Source organism: Lolium rigidum, chromosome 5, assembly GCF_022539505.1.
Source record: "Lolium rigidum isolate FL_2022 chromosome 5, APGP_CSIRO_Lrig_0.1, whole genome shotgun sequence".
Lineage (NCBI taxonomy): Eukaryota > Viridiplantae > Streptophyta > Magnoliopsida > Poales > Poaceae > Lolium > Lolium rigidum.
Window position 1 is genome coordinate 230711403 of NC_061512.1, and position 22968 is coordinate 230734370.

Consider the following 22968-nt stretch of genomic DNA (forward strand, 5'->3'; position numbering starts at 1 on the left):
GTGGTAGCGGGATCAATTCGTACTCGTTGGGGTACGGCTTGGTATAGCCGAATGTCTTCCTTTTCGGCATCATGCCGAACTAATCTTTCAGAATTGTACAAATCTGATCCGCGGTGATGGCTGAAGGTGTCGAACCCTGAAGATTCGCCGGGGTGGCATACTTAGCCGCCATGCTTGCTTTTCCAGTTCTGAGCCAACTGCAGGAGCTGAGCTCTGGAGGTTTGTCGGAGTGGCGTACTTAGCTAACCACGTTTGCTTCTCAAGATCTGCTCCTGACGTTCCTCCTGCTGTTCCAGAGACCCCTGCTGTTGCAGCCTGGCTCGAGAGTGCCCAGTTACTGTAGTCTGGTACGTATGCGCACGTGTATCCGTGCGGGATCTCCTTGGGCGCCTCAGGTAGGAATTGGTAGTCACTAGGGTCGCCACCAATCTTGTAGACGACGTATGCCGATGAGTTCGGCACTTCTGGTGCTGCCAACGCGAACGGCAGCGGTGGACGGGACTGGAGTGGCATCTCCCCTTTGTAAGTCCCCGGAGCTGGTCCCGACGGAGAATACGATGGCTCATGATTTCCTAGGATCACGCGCAGAGCGACACGCTCCAAAGTGTTCACCGAGGCTCTCGAGTGGCGGTGCAGCGAATGAGCCACCATGAAGTTGATCTCTCGACGCGGCGACCTGGTGCGTTCTTCCGACGGGGCGGACGGGTCCACTCCATCGAGCGCGCCTTCAGGTGAGAGCCCCTTCCACCCGATGCCATGGGAGCGGGTCTCGTGGAAAGAGCCGATGAGGTCGGCTTCGAGGACTGCCTTGATCTCGTCATGCTTCTTCTTGAGCTCGTCAGTCAGATCCTCTTACTTGACCGGAGTGCTTTCCGCCATCTCGGATGTAGATGGCGATGCGGTGGATGTCGAAGATTGTCCCACCGGGCGTGCCAGAATGTGTTGCGGTCAGAAACCCACCGACGGGCAGCGACTGGCAACACCGTAGAGCCGGGAACAACTCAGGGCTGCGGCTGGCCCTAGTCCCTCAGAGCGACGGCCCGCAAAGCCTTCTGGTCACACGTCCGATGCTGTCGCAAGAGCGTGCCACCTGACCTATACCTGGTCAGGAAGGTGTTGGATGATGCCTCGCTTAGTTTCCTGCATGGCATACACGTAAACATTAAATACGAGCCTCGATCGGCTCTCAGGTTATCCTGTGAATCGGCTCGAAGAGCCGATCCACCCATGATTCGTACAAGGTGTCCGAATATATGGTGGGCCTGCTTGATCAAGATAAAGCTAATGCGATCTACGACGATTTAGGGTTTTCGCCGCATAATCGGATCATCCTACTCACGATTGGGCCTCGCGCTCGCGTACAGTGATCGTAAGCCGATCCTAGACAGGGCCTAAAAACCAAAACGAGGTTGATCCCCGGAACATCCTGTCTAGGGCTAGCAAACTACACCCTACACGCCGCTGGATCCTCCAACCCTTTGTAAGGCCTAACTAATGCGGATATTAAACTAATCCTTGAAGAACAAGGAGCAACCGTAACGGATCAGATCTACTAAACAATGATCAAGCGGGGTGCCGCCCCTACACCTAAGATAGGTGTAAGGGCGGCTAGATGCATAAGGGTTGCACTACGACGAAGCATATGATACGAAGAACAATGCTAACCCTAACACATCTAAGATAACTACGTTGCTCGCCATCAAAAAGGCTTCGACACGAGCAACGCATGAACAACGTAATAAGCTTGTCTTGCCTAGATCGCAAGATGCGATCTAGGCGGCATGGTGCTACCGGGAGAAACCCTCGAGACGAAGGAGTTGGCGATGCGCCGAGATTGGTTTGTGTTGAACGTTGGTTGTTTATTTCATAAACCCTAGATACATATTTATAGTCCAGGGGACTTTCTAATTCAGGTGTGCACCTAACCGTGCACGGGTAAAACTCTAACTCCTAACCGACACGTAATCTAATATGTTACAGATACAAGGGCAAACTAGCCCAAACTTTGCATATAAGGCCGATTCACGTATTTCTTCCGTATATAATCTTCAAGCCCATCTTGATCGCGGCCCACCTCTGATCCGGTCAAATTCTGGTGATAACAGCTCCACGCTTGATATGGAACTTGTATTGCATAAGTGGCTCAGCGGGTATCTGTTTCTCTCACCATAGTTAAGATCCAGTTTACAATCTGCACTTGACAACACTTGTATCAGCATTGTGGTTCTTGTTCGTAGGTAAGATCGGATCTTATTCGAAAGTCCCAAGCCACGTAGAACATGCAAAGAAAATTAGAGGCGTCTAACTTGTTTTTGCAACCGGCAGGAGCCTAATGGTTTTCTTTATTGATTCATGACCCGTGTGTCAATCATCATGTAATAGCTTTATTTCATTACCATGAGTTAGTAGTTGTAATAGTTGCTATGGATGGTGGACAACCATGAAGCGACGCCATGGACCTTGGCGCGATGCTGGTGATGATGGAAATCATGCTCATGTGCTTTGGAGATGTATATCAAAGGCACAAAAATAAAAGGCCATATCATATCTCATTATCCATGCATGTGATGTTTATCCTTTTATGCATCTTATTTTGCTTAGATCGCGACGGTAGCATTATAAGATGATCCATCACATTAATATCAAAATAATAAAGTGTTCTCCCCTCGTATGCACTGTTGGAAAAGTTCGTCGTTTTGAAGCATCTCGTGATGATCGGATGTGATAGATTCTACGTTCACATGCAACGGGTGTAAGACATGTTGCATAAAATACTTGGGTTTGCTTGATGAGCCTAGCATGTATAGACATGGCCTCGAAACACAGGAAACCGAAAGGTTGAACACGAGTCATATGGATGATATCATCAACATGTTGATGTTCACCATTGAAGCTAAATCATCTCACATGATGATCAGACTTGGTGTAGTGAATATGGATCGTGTGTCACTAAACAACTATGAGGGATGTTGTATTAAGTGGGAGTTTATTAGTAATTAGATTAAAACTTGAACTAATTATCATGAACATAGTCTGAATTGTATTTTGAATTAATTTGTAGAATTGGAATTCGTTATCTACCATGCGCTAGTCTTATAATTGAGATAGAAAAACTGTTAAATCTGATACGTAACTTTACGGACTGGTAGCGTTTTGTTAAAGAATCAAGAAATGATTAAGTCCTATTGCAAACTTTTGGTATGTGATGTGATATGGTTATTATGTGATTATATTTATATTTGATGTAAGAGATGATCCTTATTGTAATGTGGCAACCGGCAGGAGCCTAATGGTTGTCTTTATTGATTCATGACCCGTGTGTCAATCATCATGTAATAGCTTTATTTCATTACTAGAGTTAGTAGTTGTAATAGTTGCTATGGATGGTGGACAACCATGAAGCGGCGCCATGCACCTTGGCGCGATACTGGTGATGATGGAAATCATGCTCATGTGCTTTGGAGACGGAGATCAAAGGCACAAGAAGAAAATGCCATATCATATCACATTATCCATGCATGTGATGTTTATCCTTTTATGCATCTTATTTTGCTTAGCTCGCGACGGTAGCATTATAAGATGATCCCTCACATCAATATAAAAATAATAAAGTGTTCTCCCCTCGTATGCACTGTTGCAAAAGTTTGTCGTTTTGAAGCATCTCGTGATGATCGGATGTGATAGATTCTACGTTCAGATACAACGGGGTGTAAGCCATGTTGCATATGCGAAAATACTCAGGTTTGCTTGACGAGCCTAGCATGTATAGATATGGCCTCAGAACAAAGTAAACCGAAAGGTTGAACACGAGTCATATGGATGATATGATCAACATGTTGATGTTCACCATTGAAGCTAAATCATCTCACGTGATGATCAGACTTGGTGTAGTGAATATGGATCGTGTGCCACTAAACAACTTTGAGGGATGTTGTATTAAGTAGGAGTTCATTAGTAATTAGATTAAACTTGAACTAATTATCATGAACATAGTCTGAATTTTATTTTGAATTAATTTGTAGAATTGGCATCCGTTATCTACCATGCGCTAGTCTTATAATTGAGATAGAAAAACTGTTAAATCTGATAAGTAACTTTACGAACTGGTACCGTTTTGTTAAAGAATCAAGAAATGATTAAGTCCTATTGCAAACTTTTGGTAAACCTCAAATTGCTAAGAGCAATGTTTTCAATTAGTACCTAAAATTATCTTGTCTCCATGAAACTTGATATTCAAATCCGTTAGAAGGTAGTGGTGGTGGTGGGTGGACGCCGAAGGAGGTAGAGGTGGTTGTGGTCGCCGAGGAGGAGGAGGAGAAGGAGAAGGTGGTCGTGGTGGTCGCCGGAGGAGGAGGAGAAGGTGGTTGTCGCCGGAGGAGGTAGCCGTGTAGGAGGAGGAGGGAGAAGAAGGGAGGAGGTGGTGGTGGTGGTGGAGGAGAAGGACAAGAAGTGAGGAGATGGAGAAGTGAGGAGAAGTGGTGGAGGAGAAGTGGAGGAGGAGGAGGCACGGCCGAAATTCAAATTTCTGGCCAAAACTTCTATGGAGCATGGACACTTGGTGCGCCACAGAATTTTTTGTCGATTTTTTTATTTTCCAGGAAAAAATCTTTAACTGGCCGTAATTTTTTACTCTTTTCGAATTTGGGATTCTAAAAATTGTCCAACCGGGCAAGCCTAGGTGAATTCGGATGTAGAATTTTCGTGGGAACATTTTGATATATTATGCGTTTTTTTCGAGTTCGTATGCAACCAGAAATCCAGTTTGATGATTTTCGAACGCAATTTTGCAAAAAAAATCGAAATTCATGTTTGTTAATTTTCAGTGGTGCTAGATGGTATAATACATGGGCACCTCGACGGATTTTATTTTTTTAAGTTTCTATCTATTTTTTTATTTTACAGTGCTAAAAAAAGCGATCCATGGGGTGGAGTTGCGTGGGGAGAAAAAATCACGTCAACTTTCTGTGGCGCTGCCTAGTGCGCCAGAGAAAGATGAACTTCTGTGGCACATATTCCCATATGCGCCACAGAATTTTGACTTTCTGTGGCACATGTGGCAGATGCGCCACAAAATTCCCTTCGCCCATGTGCAGTGCTGGACCCCGCGTGGGCCCCATGAAGATTCTGTGGCACATCCGTCCACATGCGTCAAAGAAAGGCAAAGTTCTGTGGCGCACCACTCGTACATGCGCTCTGGCGCATATTTTTGGTGCGCCACAGAAATAATTTTTGTGGAGCATATTTTCTACGTGCGCCACAGATGCTATTTCCATCTATAACGGTTTTCCTACTAGTGGAGGTCGTCGGGGCGGCGGCTGCAGCAGCCATGGCAGGGGCACGGCGGGCGGCGGCAGGCTGACCGGGAGGTGCGGCAGGAGTTCCTGTCGTGGCCGCCTGCCGCGGCAGAGAAACTGCCGGAATTCCTACCGTGGCAGCCTGTGCGGCAGAGAAAACGCCGAATTCTCTGCCGCGGCAGAGGACCCGACTGGGCGAGGCGGTGTCGAGGCGGGGGCGCTCGAGGTCGTGGCGGGCGCACTCAGGGCCGGCGCTGGGGTGCGCGGGGCCGGTGCATGAGCTCGCGGTTGGAGCACGGGCGGCGTGCCGAAGAGGTCGTCGAGTCCGCGCGACGCAGGAGGCGCAGGCGCGAATGATGAAGCTGCATGCCGAAAACGACAAGCCGTCTCAGCGAAGACAACATGTCGCGAGACGAGAACTCTCCCAGTGACAGGGTTAAAGCAGCGGTAACCACGATGGTTAGAGGGATTCCCAAGAAAGACACATGCCATGAAACATGCACTGAGCTTGTGTGGAGCGGTGGACGCGATGTTAGGATAACAAAGACAACCGAAGACATGAAGATCATTGTATGAGGGAGGACAACCGTGGAGGCGTGTGTATGGAACCTGAGATTTAATGGATGTACTAGGACGGCGATTAAGCAGGTATGTGGTAGTGTCCAGAGCCTCGGCCCAGAGAGGAGCTGGGATGTAAGCCTGGAACATAAGGGTGCGCATAGTATCATTAATGGTATGAATGGCACGCTCGGCTTTACCGTTCTGATGGGAAGTGTATGGGCATGACAGCCGCAGAGCGATGCCGTGGGTGGTGAGGAGAGTATCAACAGTCTTGTTGAGTAACTCGGTACCGTTGTCTGTCTGGAGGGAGCAAATAGTGACACCAAACTGCGTATGCGCGTAAGCAAAAAAAGTTTCAACACATGACTTATTGCGAAGCGGAAAAGACCAATAAAAGTGAGAATAGTCGTCGACAATGATAAAGGTAATATCGAAAACCAGAGGTACTTATAATTGGAGACGTCCACAAATCACAATGTATCAAATCAAAGATGACACTAGACGATGTAGTAGACTGACTGAACGGTAGACGGACATGCTTGCCAAGCTAATATGCATGGCACACCCGAGTACGACTAAATTTATTACACTTGATAAAATCTAGACGCTGAAGAGATGACATGGCATCATGACCAGGATGGCCAAGACGCTGGTGCCATAGCTCGGCAGTGGCGGTGACGACCAAGGCGGTGGAGGAAGAAGGGCGAAATCTGCTCTTCCCGGGAAAAGTGTAGAGATCTATGTCACTATTGCAACGAAGGATCACCCGACGGGTCTTCAGGTCCTTCACAGAGAAACCAAAGGCGTCAAACTCAATGGAACACATATTATCACGAGTAAACTTGCGAACAGAAAGCGAATTGCGAATAATGTGCGGTACTAGGAGTACATGATTGAGTCGAAAGACGTGACCAGAAGGTGTGCGAAAGGAGGTGAAACAAGAAGAGGCAATAGGGATGGTGGTGTCGTCACCCACGGTGACGAAGTGAGGAGTACAAAGAGGGGAGGACCGAGTGAGGTTACCATCATCGTTGGTCATGTGTGAGGACGCGCCTGAGTCCATGACCAAACCGCCTTGCTGAAACGCAAGGTTGTTGAGGGCGGCGATGAGAGCCGAGTTGTCCCACGTGGGCGTCGAGCTCGACGACGCGGTGTAGGCCTGGGGGCGAGGGTCCAGAATTCCCTGCCCGGAGGAGCGGGCGCGCCACTGGCCAGCTCCCGGGGAGAAGCGGACCCACGGGCCGGTAGGGGCAGGCGTGCGGGCGTTCTGGGTGACCTGGGTGGCGCCTCCACCCTGGCGGCCGTCGATGCGGCCCTTCTGCTTGGCCGACTGCTTGCCCTTCCTGGCGTCCGCGCCAGGGGCGGGACCTTCACCGCGGCAGCCGGGGCCGGGGCATAGAGGGGCGGGGCCACAGGCCTGGGCGACGAGGGCGGTGGCGGCGGAGTTGGCCGCCGTGTTGGCCTGCTGCATCTCCTCCATCAGGAGCATCACCCTGGTGCGGAGGAAGGTGGGCAGCGGGTCGGTCATGGAGATGACCGTGGCGGCGGAGGCCAAGCGAGGGCCGAGTCCGCGCAGGGTGTTGAGGACGAGGGCGCGGTCGCTCACGGGAGAGTCGTTCTCGGCGAGCGCATCGGCGTTATGCTTCTGGCGGCGACAATACTCGTGGATGGAGAGGGATCCCTGCACAAGCTGGCGAAAGTCATTGTCAAGGTAGATGGCTTTGTTCGCCTTGTTCGCGGTGAAGAGGTTGCGTGCCGCGAGCCACAGCTGACACGCAGTCTGATCCCCCGCAAGGATCATGTCCGCGACGTCTTCGTCCATGGCGGCGTGGAGGTGGTTGAGGACGGTGTAGTCGGCAGTGGCCCACTCAGCGTTGGTGGGGGAGTCGGTGACCGTGCCGTCGACATGGTCGAGGTAGCCGTAGCGGCCGAGAGAAGCTCGCATGTAGATGCTCCACTTGGAGTAGTTCCCGGCGGCGAAGGAGAGGATGATGTGGCCGGCGTGACGCGGGGCACCGCTGACGGCGACGAGGGCGGCGGGCGCAGCAGCCGCAGGGGCGGCGGAGGTCCCGTCGGTGATGGCTGGGAGCACCATGGCAGCGGAAGGTGGGGTAGAGCTAGGGTTGGCGGCGGCCCGACCTAGGGCGGCGGCGGCTAGTGTTGGGAAGGGGGCGGCGGCGACTAGGGTAGGACCGAGATTAGTCTGATACCATGTAGAAGGGTTTTGGGGGAAGCCTCACACGTATAATGGCGTGGGGTTCCGGTGTTTATATAATAGGCGAGACGCCTAGGGTTTGGGTACAATTACAATACAGTCCTACTACTATAAATACAATATGTGCAATCTAACAAACGCTCTAGCTCGACAACTGGCAATATCACATCGTTCAAGGACTCCTACCCTGACGATAAGTTCTTCCCGAACGTCGACATCCGCTTCACCGACATAGGTGACAATGTCAACACGAATGATCAGGCTGCACCGTATATGATCATGTCCTCTCTCTTTTAGATCTTGCTATAGTTTCTTGTTCTAGTAATCTGATTCGATGCAATCTATTTATCATGTCTAGATGTAATTTATTCAACTACTTTACTAGTTTGCATGACTAGTTTAATAAACGGAGATTTCGTGCACATGGATATCAGTGATCTCTTTATTCAAAAGAACTACAAATAATATTTTGAAGTTTCAAAAAATTCTGAAAAAGAATCATGATGTAGCCAGTAATGTATCTCACAAACGAGCAAATTTTCAATTGGAAACAATGTGAAGTTTGGGCTACACAAAAATAACAAAAATGTAGATGTAAGCATAGTGATTTCAAATCTCTAAAAAAGACAGACTTTGTCATTTTTCTGTAGCTCTGATACACAATATTTGAAATTGAGAATTTGCACGTTAGTGAGATATATCATCAGCTACTTCTAGAATTTTGTTTCATACTTTTCTAAAATTGTAAATATAAAATTTTGAATTTTCCAATATGCCGAGAGCATTAGTGCTCGGAGCCAAATGACTTTCGGGTAGTTTAATTCCTTTTATTGGTGATCATGGTTTATCTTGTTTACTCGGATTAATTGTATAATAATTTGCTTATATATTTCGCACTTCATGAACAGGATAGGCAATCATAGCAAACTACATACTAATTTGTAGCTTAAGCCACATCGATATGGTCCACACATCCCATGCCACTTGTTGTATAGTAGCCGGCAGCTACTGTTTTCTCCGTTTGCTAATATAAAACGTTATAGCAAGCTAAGTTAGGTTGCTAAAATGTTTTATATTAGTGAACAGGAGAGTATTAGATACCGATGTGACTCTGTCAATCATAAATCTCTCACCTGGTAATAATAATTAATCTAGTCAATTATTTCGCATCATATATACCAGCCTGCAGTCGCAAGTGTGGAGGTTTCACGTTTGTTTTACATGCAGCCATACGTTTCGCTAAAGTGAAACATATTTTTCATCCAGATTTTAAAGTTGGTTTCATATAGTGTGCTCACGGGTTCTACTAAATAGTGAAACATATATGAAATAATATTTTGAAATTTGAATGGAACGTTCTCAGAAATGGACCCTGAGTTGACTCGATAAATACAACGCGCTATTAGCATGCGTTACCCTTCTTACTACCCTGGAATGATCTGCGATACATGTTTGACATTTTCTTAGGCCGTCCCTGGCTAGGTGGTCAATCGAGTGGACCGATAGCGAACTGTATAGGTACGTACGTACACTTGCAGGTAAAACCATATACATATGGCGTCTCACCACACTAGTAGTAAATGTCGTTTAGCAGCCGGCAGCTCATCTCAGTCGATTGGCGGTTTACCGGATGCCGCTCTGACGGTGTCAATAATGAAACCTTTCTTAATTTGATTGTAGTCCCTAACTATTACAGTCAAGTATCTCTCGTTGCATCCGCCGGTCCATGAATATGCACTGTCGATGTCACAACTCGTGTCTAGCCGCCGGCCAGCTCTGACCATGTCAGACCGGTTGACCGTGCTATTATCGGCGAGTTAAATTCAGCCGTGGATCGATTGATCGATCGATGTACTAGATCGGTAATTGTGTCAATTCATACGGACTAGTATTCCGAGCTTGATCAAGCTCTTCCTTGCGTGGTTAATTAACCTGTCAGATTACGTAGGTGCCCCGCGAGAGAGCATAGGCAGGGACGGCCCTGACCCAGGTCCACCTTGGGCGACGGCTTAGGGCCCACGCTTAATGGGGCCTAGGATATCATCCCCCCGTACCCCTTGTCCAGCCATTATTCATGTTGGGCAAAAAAAAGTGAAACAAAAATCAGGGTTATAATTTTATATATTTAAAGCCTTTGCCCTATAGGTACTTATCGAATCAAAAAGAGAATACTATTTGTTATATTTTGTTTTGTTTTGCCGCTCCTTTAGTCTTTCTGTCGTAATATGACATGGCTAAATGTTTTACAATTATTTATAGACATCTCAGAGTAAGAGCTTGTATTTGAATGTTAACTTCTAATATTTTGCAACTTAAGGTAGACACTATATATGTAGACATACGAGGCCCATGTTGTCAACTTCGCCCTAGGGCCCCGCAAAATATAGAACCACCCCTGAGCTTAGGTGCCTCCACAGTAATCTCTTATTTCTTTCGCAAAAAAAGTAATCTCAATTTTTTCTTGGGTTGTTTGGTTGGTTTGAAATTACTCATTTTTATGGAAAGTCAAAATGGGGGCCAAGCTACACATAACTATTTATTCGTAATCATTTAGATATTTTTAAATTTTAGAGTCAATCTATAATAAAAAAAATTACATAGCCAATGATATATACAACAAATGTAAAAATCTCAATACAAACTACTCCATTTGTATTATAGACTACACAAAAAATAAAAAATCTAATAAAGAACTTGTATTGATATTTAAACATTGTAATTTACCACTACATTTTCCAAAATTTTAAATTTTAAAATATAGTTTTCAAAAGTTAACAAATCTACATATCGCTTTGTCTCCATTTGTCCATTTCCCTCATTTTTTTAGCTTTCTTTACTTACAGTTCAAAATAAAAACTAGTATCTTTACTTAGTCAAAAGGCAGCGCAATAATGAGCGTTACTTTTTTTTTTCCGTTGACATGAAAGAAGCGGACTTCATTTGTTTTCCATGCATGCTCGAGCTTTCGGTGCAGCTGCTACGGTCGATTCATCACGAATTGAAGACCCGTTATATACCAGGTGCGTAGTGCATGTGGCAACAGGGTGGGCATCTCTGGGCTGCCGGCGTAGTACACCGAATGTTTGAGCAAACGTCATGGACTCATGGCTGCCGTGCAGACGGCCTTTCTAGCTACGTGCATGGAACCGTTGTATGATAATGGAGCGGAATAATGGAGCGGAAAGTTTTCGACTTTTTCACGGAAAAATGAAAATGGAATGAAAATGTGAAAATGGAAATGAAATTTTGCAAAACGGAAGCAGAAATGGAATTGTTTTGGCGGAAACGGGAAAAAAAAGAACAACATTTTCCGACGGAACAAGCGGCTAATATGGAATTTCCGTTTTAGGGCTTGATATGCATCACCCATTCCAACATGCCCATATCATGACCTTCTCAAACCAAACTTCCGAAGCGTCTCTTCCCAAAATTGGCGATCATGTAATTCCTTCATGCATCCGAGGCTTCCAAGGTTTGACCTTCCCTTATTCATAGTAAACCTAAAGTTAGAGAATAACTTTGTTCGCTTGTCTGAATGCTTAAGATTTTCTTTTGCATGATTCAAGAGTTTTCTTTATTCCGGCCAATATCTGCAGCACTCCGTGTCCGCACCGTATTCGGTTTCTATTTATTTCTGACAATATCTGGTTCCGTCTTTGTTTCGGAGTTTCTTTATTCATTTTTTCTTCCGCAAAAAATGTGAAAACAAATGTGGCACCACTCAGTTCCGTCCGTATCCGCTATGTTTTCATCCCTTCGTGTGTTATGGTTCTCTTTCAGCTGACTTCATCCCTATTCACTGCGTGCATGAATAATTGTATGTTTTCCTTTTTAGAAGTTAAATTTTTTTAAATTTCACTAAGGATTTAGTGATTAACACAAAATAGCAACACATGTGGGATCAAATTAATATATTAGTGCATTGAAATACATGGTAAGATGAATCTATCGATATTAATTCAATATCACAAAAGCTACTATTTTTTTTCTATCGTGTCGGTCAAAGTTAATAAAGTCTGATTTAAACACTTATTTGAGGAAGGATGGACTACAACCTAGTCAAGCTCGATCAGGATGGACGTAGACGCACTGATACCCGCGAGGTTAACTTTAGCTCATCCTTGATTCTAAAGGTAATAAAACAAATATGGAATACGAACTTTATTACTAGCAATTTGTGATTCATGCCTCTACTGTAAAGCTGAAGGTGTCCTTTCGGATTTGATGTTGCGTCTAACATCAACCTTTGTCATGTTTCTTGGTCCCACGGCCTCATCGGCCTGCTCCCAAAAGCCGGGGGACGATGGAGGTGCTCGTGGCTATGTCCACCTTCCTGGCTTCCATGGCTTCGTCGTTCTACTCCCGATGCTTGCATCCTTGAGAACCTCCTCAAGAACAAGTTCACCGACTTTCCCAAGGGCCCCTACTACTGCGACACCGTGTTTGACCTCCTTGGTGACGACATCTTCAGCATCGACGACTTGGTGTGGAGGGCGCATCAAAAGGCAGCCAGCCTCGAGCTCCGCATGTTCACGACGAGCTCGATGGTGGAGCTTTTGTGCACCAACGGGTGCTCGGCTGTCCTAACTGTGTTCAAGTGTGGTGGTGTGAGGTAACTTCACCACATGAAGAAGGTGCGAGAATCAACATGTGTAGAAAGACAACCAATCAAAGGTGCTCCAACAATGCGACACAAACCACCAAACAAAGTCGATAACGTGGCTTTTAGCTCGTTTTTCCATGGCCACCACCCCCCCCCCCTGAAGCAAAGAAAGGGTGCATGCAGCCAATCACGCCATTTGTTTCATGTCTTTTGGCTCCCTTTCTCCTGAAATCAATTTTGCATCATAGGTGTAGATGTACCCACTGCTGTAAAACCATATTTCAGAATATCCAAAAATTCCGAAAAACATACCGGCGTGTACTTTCAGACATTCTATACTCGGAAACAAAGTTTCGCGAAACAGCAATATTTTTTGCCGCCTGTGCAAAAAAGACAATTTTTTGGTTCTCTAGAATAGCTTTTCACGATACATTTGATTTGCCTTTTATATACATAATATAAAATGTTTCTTCGTTTGTGAGCTAACAAATGCTACAAATAAAGTGGGCCGGCAGTCGCACGACACGGTCAAGGAGATCGATCGAACGTGCATGTATGCATGTGTGGTCGCCATCCAAGATCGGAATCGGATGGTGGGGCTTCGTGCAGCATGCTAGCATTGCGCGGTATTGCCATGCTATGTCTACAGCAAGGAGTTATGTGCCATTACGACTCGCCGTAATCTTGGACAGTCTCGTCGGTCTTCTGTCTGGAAGCTCATAGTACTCTCGAGCACGACTGATCTCTCATCGGCTCTTCCGTTTTTGGCAGCGTACGTGTAAACACATCGATGGATGGGTTTAGCTGCTATAATAAAAGACTTGAAAAAATGACGTTGAAATTTTATCCGATGCTCCGAAACAGGGCGCTTGACGGTGACACTGACACGTAGGGGTTCAGATAGTACAAATTAGCTACAGAGGTGTAGAGAGCTTAATTTTGTTGATCAGTTAAGCCATGTCCTTAGGACGAAGTAATGTATACGTAACCCCAACCCAACTACGTTACACGCGACCTGATCGATCGACCTCAGTTTCCGGCGATCGACAGATTCCGCGGCATGGATGGATGTGTACTGAGGAACAGAGGCGGTGGATTGGGTATGGCTCCATGCTAGCTACTGTTTGCAGATGTACCTATTGATATGAGCACATCGTACGCGGTAGACTTGGTTACGAACCTACAGTAGGTGCCAGTCAAGGCGATCAGTACACCACACCGGTGCTACAAATACAGTGGGCCGGCGGTCGCACGACACGGTCAAGGCGATCGATCGAACGTGCATGCATGTGTGGCCGCCAGCCGAATGAATGCGCCGGGACGCGCGGACGGCGCCACGGCGGCGGCATGCATGCAGTTGGGGCGACGGCCGGCGGGAGTGATCATCGAACACGACGCGCCAAGATTAATGGGCCGGCCGATCGAGCTTCAGCAGCTGGGAAGGCTACAAACCTAGCTCCGTCGCGCTTGCATGCACCGCCCAGCTAGCTCCATCGGCGTGTTTTTCTAATCGGGCACCGCCCGGCCGGTAGGTGTTTTCTATAGGGAACATGAGAAATGAAAGTCCTGTGCTATATTACGGTTTCTTTTTGTTTAGTGCTATATTACGGTTTCTTTTGTTTATCTTACTTAGGCCACCGCGTGTCTCACGACGGAGTGGTACGTGCGCACACTGCCGAGCACGAGCTGGCATAGCATATTTTGCTATTATATACTTATGTTTCTCATATGATCTTATCATTATAGCTGCGCTTCTTTTATGTTTACAATACTCCTCTTAAGTGGCATTCAGTCAAAGAATCGTGTCAATAATACTATATGGCATAATCAATCACTACAGAAAACAAGACTTTGCCGTGCTTATTTGCACGACAAAGGGCCTATATGCAAGGCAAAGGCTTTGTCGTGCGATGCCGCACGGCAAAGGTCGCACGGCAATGCCATTGATGGCAAAGATTTCTTTGTCGTGCGCTTCACCAACGTTGCACGGCAAAGGCTTTACCGTGCGACGCCGTACGGCAAAGGTCACTTCTTTGACGTGTGCCAAACATGTTTTATCTAAAACAAAAGGCCCCAAACTGGCCGATGGAGGATTCGAACCGAGGACATAAAGTAGGGAAAGCGTGCAACCTTGCTACTGGGTTAAGTGTTCATTTGTTAATAATTATAGCACGCCACCCCTTTTGAGCCGAGAAGAAATCCAGTTTTTACATCTTTGCCGTGCGCTTACACTAAGGAAAGGCTTGCTTTGCCACGCATTTGTTAAAAACACTAGGCAAAGGCATTTACGACGATGCCTTTTGTGTTTTGCCGTGTTCGGCGGCTTTACCGTGCGCCTTGATACGGCTTTGCCGTCGACATTTTGTTTACCGTGCGTCCTGAGGGGTTTTGCCGTCCAGATGTCTTTGCCGTGCGTTTTCTTCATTCTTTGTCATGCCACCATTCTTTACCGTGCAGTTTCATGCCATCGAATGGCAAAGACTACTTTTCCGTGCGCTTACACTAGGCAACGATGTGCCACACGGCAAAGGCTTCTTTTTCCTGTAGTGAATAAGATGCACATTTTGTTGTCAACAAATGAGATCTGATTATTGGGCGTTTTGCAAGGCGTGCCGCCAACTTTCGAGCCGGGATATACATAGTTAAAAGTTTCGTGGTGCACATGTTATCATTTTGTATGTATAGATATATACTAGAGCAATAATGCTTGACCTACGGTGAGTCTGTTACGGAAATTATCTTGCGGGATTACGTGCATGTTGTTGCTTGGTTATCTCGTTTCAGCATCCCGAGATTGCCCGTAACCTCCTCTGAATTTCCACCACGTCATCCCGTAGCTAAATTCCGTAGATTGTAGCCCGTAAGTGTAGAGTCCATGTGAAAACAGCTGTTTTTTTTAGATCACAACCGCTGTTAGGTGCGATCGAGCTACCTGCATGCATCACACAACACAATCGTTCAGCGCTTGATCACGCATGCGTTAACTGGCCGATTGCACGTTCCGCCACGCTGGAACATCTATGCTACAAGAGCGATCTACTGCTGTTACCTGATACTCCCTCCGATCCATAGTATTGTCACTAAAATGGATATATATACAATTAAAATATGTCTATATATATCTATATTAGTGTTAAGTAATATGAACTGGAGGGAGTAATTAAGTAGCACGTTACTGCAAATGATATACTACCAAGGTTTAAAATAGCGCACAATTTCTTCGCCAGTAGCTCGTGCTATAGAATATTTTTGGCAGTCCACGCTAAATTTTAGTACAGTAATTTTGCTCGCTAAGATGCTATTTGCGAAATAGCATATTATACCACACTAAAACATCATAGCGTTACTTTACTATTTTTTATAGTCTATTGGTACAAGGGTTTGAGTTTTCCTAGTTAAGAATAAAAAAACTTCTTTTTATTTAACCAAACGTCATGGACTCATGTCTGCCGTGCAAATGGCATTTCTAGGTACGTGCATGAAACCGCCGTGTCCAGCCTTCAATGCATCACTTCCTGTCTTTTGGCGCGCTCTCTGCTTATTTTAGAGTAAATCTAATAGTATGGTCAACTATTGGGTGTAAGTCAAGTGCTATATTATATATACTAGTTGAATGCCCGTGCGTTGCTACGGCCCTTTTTTTTTTGAGGTAGCTACGGCCCATTTTCTATCATCACATATATCGTGCATATAAAACATAATGTACACATATAAAATGCAATATAAGCTTTTGTTCTGATGATTTAGTGTCACAAATCTCATGTGATATGATCTTGTTTTTATGGAGCAACTGGTTGTCAAAGATCCGCCAAAATAAAACAATATATGCCCCATTGTTAGTAATTTCACTAATTTGATCTAAACAAATAAAAATAAAAAATGAAGATTTAAAATTTGAAAATAACTGTTCAATGCAAATTTTGTAAGAAATGTATATATATACTATATACAAAGTTATTCGGAATGTGATACTTTGTCACACGGACAAGTCCATTACGGGTGTGTGATAAATCCAAACAAAGTCGATAAAAAATTGCAGTAACTCTCTATTCTGATTCTCTCGTCACTCGCTTTCCCAATTCTATTGGTTAGACAATTACAGTAAAAGAAAGTAGAGCTTCCCAGCTATATCCATAATTATACCCGGTTCAGCCATTTCTAGCCAGGGAAACAAACCCTAGTGGGGTTCTCGGGAGAATATGGGGCTGCCTAGACTCCCACGGGGAGATTTCCCCTATCCGGCCTTGTTCGGTTAATCCACCTCCCAAGTGGATTTAAGTGGTTTGGAGATTATTAGGAAGATTTTAAATTTTAGCTGAAATTTAATCATTCTTAATATACTTAAAACCCGGTGGATCTACGTCCAACCGAAAGGGGAAACAACCCAGCGAATACAAAAAGATCCCTGTACTGTGGGAAAACGATAGAAATGATGTTATAAAATTTCATAATTTAGCAAGATAGCATTATATAAGCATGCTTAAAAATCCTACCCCCTTCATCCATAATTAACTGACGGACACAAAATCCAAATCTAATTTAGCAAAAACTACTTCACACATTCAAAACCTTTCAACTTAGGATTGGAAAATCAAAAATCAAACTCAAATCTTCTCTCCTCTGTCTCGGGTCTTCCCCGTCGCTCCCGCACGAGTCAACCACCGATCCGCTCACCATCCTAGGGCTAGTAGAGGAGCGGGCCAAGCAAGGCCGTGCCCCTTCCGCTTAGGCCTTTTCGCCGCGTTCCGGTCTTTGTCCCCGATGGGAGTTCTCCCTCTGCCGCCTCTTCCTCATCGACCACGCCGCCGGAGCACCGAAGCTCATCTACTATCGTAGCTGGCAGATGGCCTCACCGCTGCCACCACGAGGACCATGCTCCCGTTCCAGCACGGAGGAGCCATGGTTTGCCTCCGACCTCTCGACCGAGGTGAGGTCGCCCTCTCTTCCTCCATTTTCTGCCACCCTTTTACGTGACCACGTCTAACACACCGAGTATGGCCCCCATGGCCAAACCCATGGACGCTTCTCCTCGAGCGCACTCCCTCTGCCCAGCCTCCTACAGTTTCACCGAAAAATGTTTCAGGCTCAGATTAGCATCCCTTTCAAAAATATCTACTTGAAGAAATAGCTTCATTTTTAATATAAAACAGAGAACAATATATTGCAATAAGAAATACGTGAACTGTTTCTACAATCATATTTATCCTTGCTATATCTTATTGAATGATGACGAGGCTTCTCACCGGAAGACGATTGTGAGGAGGCGGCGCCCTATGCGCTGCAGTTAAAACAATATCTATCTATTTTCCTGTGAATTAATAATCATCTGTGACTTTGCCGAAAGCTGAGTACCTCATTGGTATATGCTGTTGATATAGTCTGCAAGTGAGAAATGAGGTTACGTTAATGCGGAGTCAGAACACTTTTGCAAACAGAGGAGCCTAGACAAATATATGTTGTGCTATTGCAGTCTCAGCTCATTCACAACGACTGGTGGTTCTGTAATAATTAAAACTCCCACACAGCAGCCTTCTGCGCACAGAAGGTCTGAACTGCGACAATCCAATGATTTAAAGATGATAAACGAAATCTCACAAAGACTCGCAGATAATTAATATGACGCAAACCATTAGATTTTCCATGTAACTTTAAATTGCACCTAAAGTCTAGTATGCACCGAATAATCTAGATTCTGTAGACAAACTGCCCCCATCAAACAAACTTATGCAGGCTAAAATTATAAGAACAACTACCCTGAAAACAATATGGTTCTTTAAGAGCTAATTTGTCCAGATACTTTATCAATCATATGCAAATGATTTGATCAACATTATGCTACAACTAAGCAAAGTGTTCGCACTGATATATACATGTATATATATTACGTGCCGCTGAAGAATGTCTATTTAAGCTAGCAAGTTCATCGTGAGGTTAGCAGGGTCAACATCAAGGTGGTGAGCAGAAGGACTGCTGCCTCGGCTAACCAAGTGGCAGCGAGGCCGTCGGTGAGGACCGGCAGGACTGCGTCCGCGTGACGTCAAGGGGGAAAGAGCTTGGAGGATGAGTCGCTTGTGGTCGGTGGAGCCGCCGAGGGAGGCAGGTGATTTCGGCTGAGGCGTGGCTGGGCAGAGGAGCTCGGAGGCTGAGGAACCGCGCGCCGTCGCGAGAGCGAGACGGGGAATTCCTTCCCGACCAAGGTGTGGAAACCTCTCATGGGGAAGGAACACGGAAAGCTAGGGATACCTCCCCTCATGCGCATCCAAATGTCGCCGTTGGTGACAATTCACCGTTGCAACCAAAAAACACCTAAGCAGGAAGCATGGGCTGAAATTTTTCTAAACTTAAGACAATTTCAGGTAATTGTGCTGTAGCAAATACGATCAATTTTCTACAGAGCATAGTACTACAATTACCTAAGATTCCAGGTCCAATAAGCAAAATTCATCCCCGTGAGCGAAAGATGGCCATGCCGACTTGCTTAATTCTAAGTATGGGCAAATCAGATATAGCTTAGACCCCATCTGAATACTGAAGCAGTCAGCCTAATCCATAGACTAAATAAATAGTGAGAGATTTTAGCTCCTTTCGACACTGAGACCTTTGATCAGGACAGAATCCTTGCACATGGATCATTAAGTTGCTTCTTTTTACTCCCTGCAAAATAAAAAGTTGCTTCTTTTTACCTTTACAAATTCTGATAACCATTTGAGTTGTTTTTCATGTGCCCACTAAGGAGCAAGTAGATGCAAGTTAATGCAACCATTGCACTGACATGCTCTAATTCATATTGACAGTAGCAAAAATAAGTAGTAAATCCAGATATTCCATTACTGATCTGGTTTTGCACTCAGGTATCTCATTTTCATTGTTACCACCGGAGCTAGTGTAAGCAAGCATGATCAATAGTTCTAAAAAAAAGGAAGGGATCATGTAACTGGTTGAAAGTTTTAAAATGAAAATAATTAACAGAAGCATATGGAACCATCTGGGAATACTTGTCGTATCAAATTGCATAGGAAACCATCTAAATTGGCCAAATATGTATGCACTACATTTTCAAATGAAGTGGGTGATGAACAAGAAAGCTGAATCACGTAAATGTATGGATATATAAGAGAAGAGTCCCCCTTCTCTCTCTCTCTCTCTCACCACCCAACCTCGATCTCCCTTCTCGTCTGATGCCACCATGGCTCGACGCCAATTTAGCCGGCGTGGCTGCTTCTGGCCACGGTGCTCTGCCGCCTCCAATTCCCGTTCTGATCCAAAGTCAGGCTGTCCAGACCCACATCAGCACCATTAGGCCATAACTGGACATTCTGGATTTCCTGCTCTTGGAGAGCACGGTGGTGGACTCTGCCACGGCACGGAGGCATGACGTGATAGATGATGTTTTTCAGGATTGGGAATTCAGAGTTGGCCGCCGAATGTTTTCAAAACTTCAGATTTTGCAAGCGGGGTCGAGGATTTAATGGAGCGGAGGACCTCCGAACAAGGTCTAAGTAATGTCACATGAACGACTGATTGACAGAAGAAAAGAGTGAGCATCAGATGAGCTGGAGCGCAGAGTAGTGATCTTACCTGGACCATCGATGTTTGCCTGACGCGGAGTAGTCGTCAGCGGTAGCTGCATCCTGCACACCACCCAAGCCGGCGCTCTGCGGGAACAGCTCCTTGGTCTCCTTCCTCCCAGCTTCCTCACCCTCCGCTCGAGGCAAGGTAATCTTCAACCTCACCTGAAACACGACAAACAAAGCATGTTCAGATCACATAGCTGAATCCTCAATTCGAGATGCCCTCCTCAAATTTCGACCCAGATCCAATCATATACACAGATCTCCCACAAAACCTCCCCAAGACACCAGAAATTTTCACACAAATTAGAACGCGAACTCCCCAAACAACAAACCAAACAAAATAAAATCCCTAGACCACCCGCTCACCTTTGCTGATTCCAAGGCCGAGCTCGGCTACGGCGGCGTCGATAACGTGGCGAAGCTGGTCGCCCTCTCCTCTTGCCTCGCGGTGCTTGCCTTTTCCTTCCTCGATGTGTGTACGCGCACGTATATAAGGGAGGACGCAGTTTCTGGTCAAGAAATTGAAATCGTTCGGCCTAGAGGTGCTCCGGCTGACGACGGCGAGCAAAGTACTGGAGAGGCCTTCCAGCGATATGGCGGCGGGAGGGCGGCAGCGGCTGGGGGCGAGATGCTAAGGGGTGGGGTGGTGGCGGCGGGACCCTAGCTAGGGTTCCATGGGACGAGGTCGGGGCTTTGCTTCCTGTACTTTTAGTCTTTTACATTCCGGTGGGTGCTCTAAACCGGTGTCGTCCACTTATCGGTGGCATGGGCGTGTAATTATCTAAAGCCAGCTATTGGGACGGTGTCATACCATTGGATGCATATTATATGGACAGGATGTTCCCAATCTCCTCACCAAACGCGTTGTATGACGTACGACCAACTGGAATATAATAGTAAAGATAGCGAACATAGAGCTAGCATGTATGATAGTGAGCGAAAAAATATATACTACTTTTTCAACATATCATCCACATGAAGAAGCTATGCCTAGATGCATAATAATGAGAGATTATTACACTAGAGAGCGGAAACAATGATACCTTCTGCCTTGTACCTGTTTTCCCATCATATTATTTTTATGCATCCTATTTCTTCTCTAAGTTTTATTCAAGCAGGTAAACAATAAACAAATGAAAAATAACAAGAATACAGTTAGTGATACTTGTTGTAAGTGTGGATATGTAATTCAAAACAACAAAAATAAAACTAGCTAGACACGCAGGATCCACGTTTATGCTACTATCTTACTAGCTAGTGCTCAAAAACAATGTTTGAAGTTTGGCAAACCGAGAGGATGTTGGAATAGAAGGGATGCCTTGGGAATTTCAACACTTTTCGATCGTCAGTGCTCGGCCAGGCTTCAGACTAGTCACAATAAGTATCATACACTTGTATCATGCACATGATACTAGTTTGTGATACCACCTACACAATGCATAGTATCATAATATGGTATCATACTTATATCATATTTAATGTTTTGTAGAATCTCAATGCAAATGTGTGTACATGATGTATTTCTCATGAAGTTTTCTATGTTTATGTATCATGATACGGTATCATATTATGATACTACTCTCATCTCTCAGCTCATTAATTGATGTAACACATCAAATTTTTGCCAACATGGCATGCATAATACTACTTATAATACTTTCATTGAACTAGTCTCAATACTCCATGTGCCGTGTGTTTTGGTTCTCTGTCCGCGGACTTTGTGCTGGGAACCTCAAGCTAGTGAAGCTCGGCCGGGATGGGCGTAGACGCATGAATGCATTCATGGATACTAGTGCAGCTATGCGGTGCACACTCAAGGTCTCATGGACTGTGTCTCGTGGTCTCATGTATCAACATCGGACGACGATCGGATGGCCGGCACCGGCAGCATTAGTGCGGCATTGCCACATGCTGTGTACAGTCTACAGCCAGCAGCTACGTGTCGCCGCCATAAGACAGTCGTCGGTGTTTTGGCTGCGACCGATCGAGTGCACAGTGCTCTCGAACGGACGAACACGAGTGATCTCTTCCATCGGCTCTTTAGGTTTGGCAGCGTACGCGTAAATACAAATGACGCGTCTTGAGCTTGCTAACAGGACTTCAAAAATGACGTGCAAATTCCATCAGATGCTCGGAAACAGGGAGCCTGACGGGGACTCTGACACGCACGGGTTCAGATAGTGGTTCAAACTAAACTACAGAGATAAGCTCAGGGAGGTTGGTTCACTATTCCATTAATTAAGCCGTGTCCTTGAGACAGAGTAATGCACGTAACTCCTACCCGACAGACCTCATTTTTTCAGGACAAATCGTGCGACGTACGTGGATGTGTACTGGTACCTGACGTCGTTTGGCCGTTTGCATTGGGCATGGCCGGCCGGCAGCGCTCCATGCCGGCACTACAGTTTGTAGATGACTATGTATGGACATGAAAACGTTGACGCTGTACGCGCCAGACTTCAATACGAATGCACAATTACCAATGGTAAGAAAATCGGTAATCGTTAACTACTCGGTCGGCTTGGGAGTAGCGGTCTAGCAGGAATTCAGACGATTTCACTGATTTAATCGTCGGCTATTAATCGGTGTATACCCTTTGGTAGAAAAACGAGGCTTCGGGGAAGCCCCATTGAGTCGCGAAGCTATAGGAACCGCGACTAATGGGGTGCTTTAATCGCGGTTCGTGTGGCGAGCCGCGACCAAGGCTGGGCTCGGGCGCAC

The 22968-nt window shown here is 45.7% G+C and overlaps 1 long non-coding RNA gene across 1 annotated transcript; it reads right to left on the bottom strand.

The window, feature by feature from the left end:
- Nucleotides 1–17435: 17435 nt before the first annotated feature.
- On the bottom strand, nt 17436–20930 carry LOC124654734. Its single transcript, XR_006988436.1, has 4 exons — nt 20614–20930; nt 20252–20406; nt 17917–18052; nt 17436–17729 (listed from the first exon to the last, which is right to left on the bottom strand). It is a non-coding gene; the product is annotated as an uncharacterized LOC124654734 (long non-coding RNA).
- Between the last annotated feature and the right edge of the window lie 2038 nt (nt 20931–22968).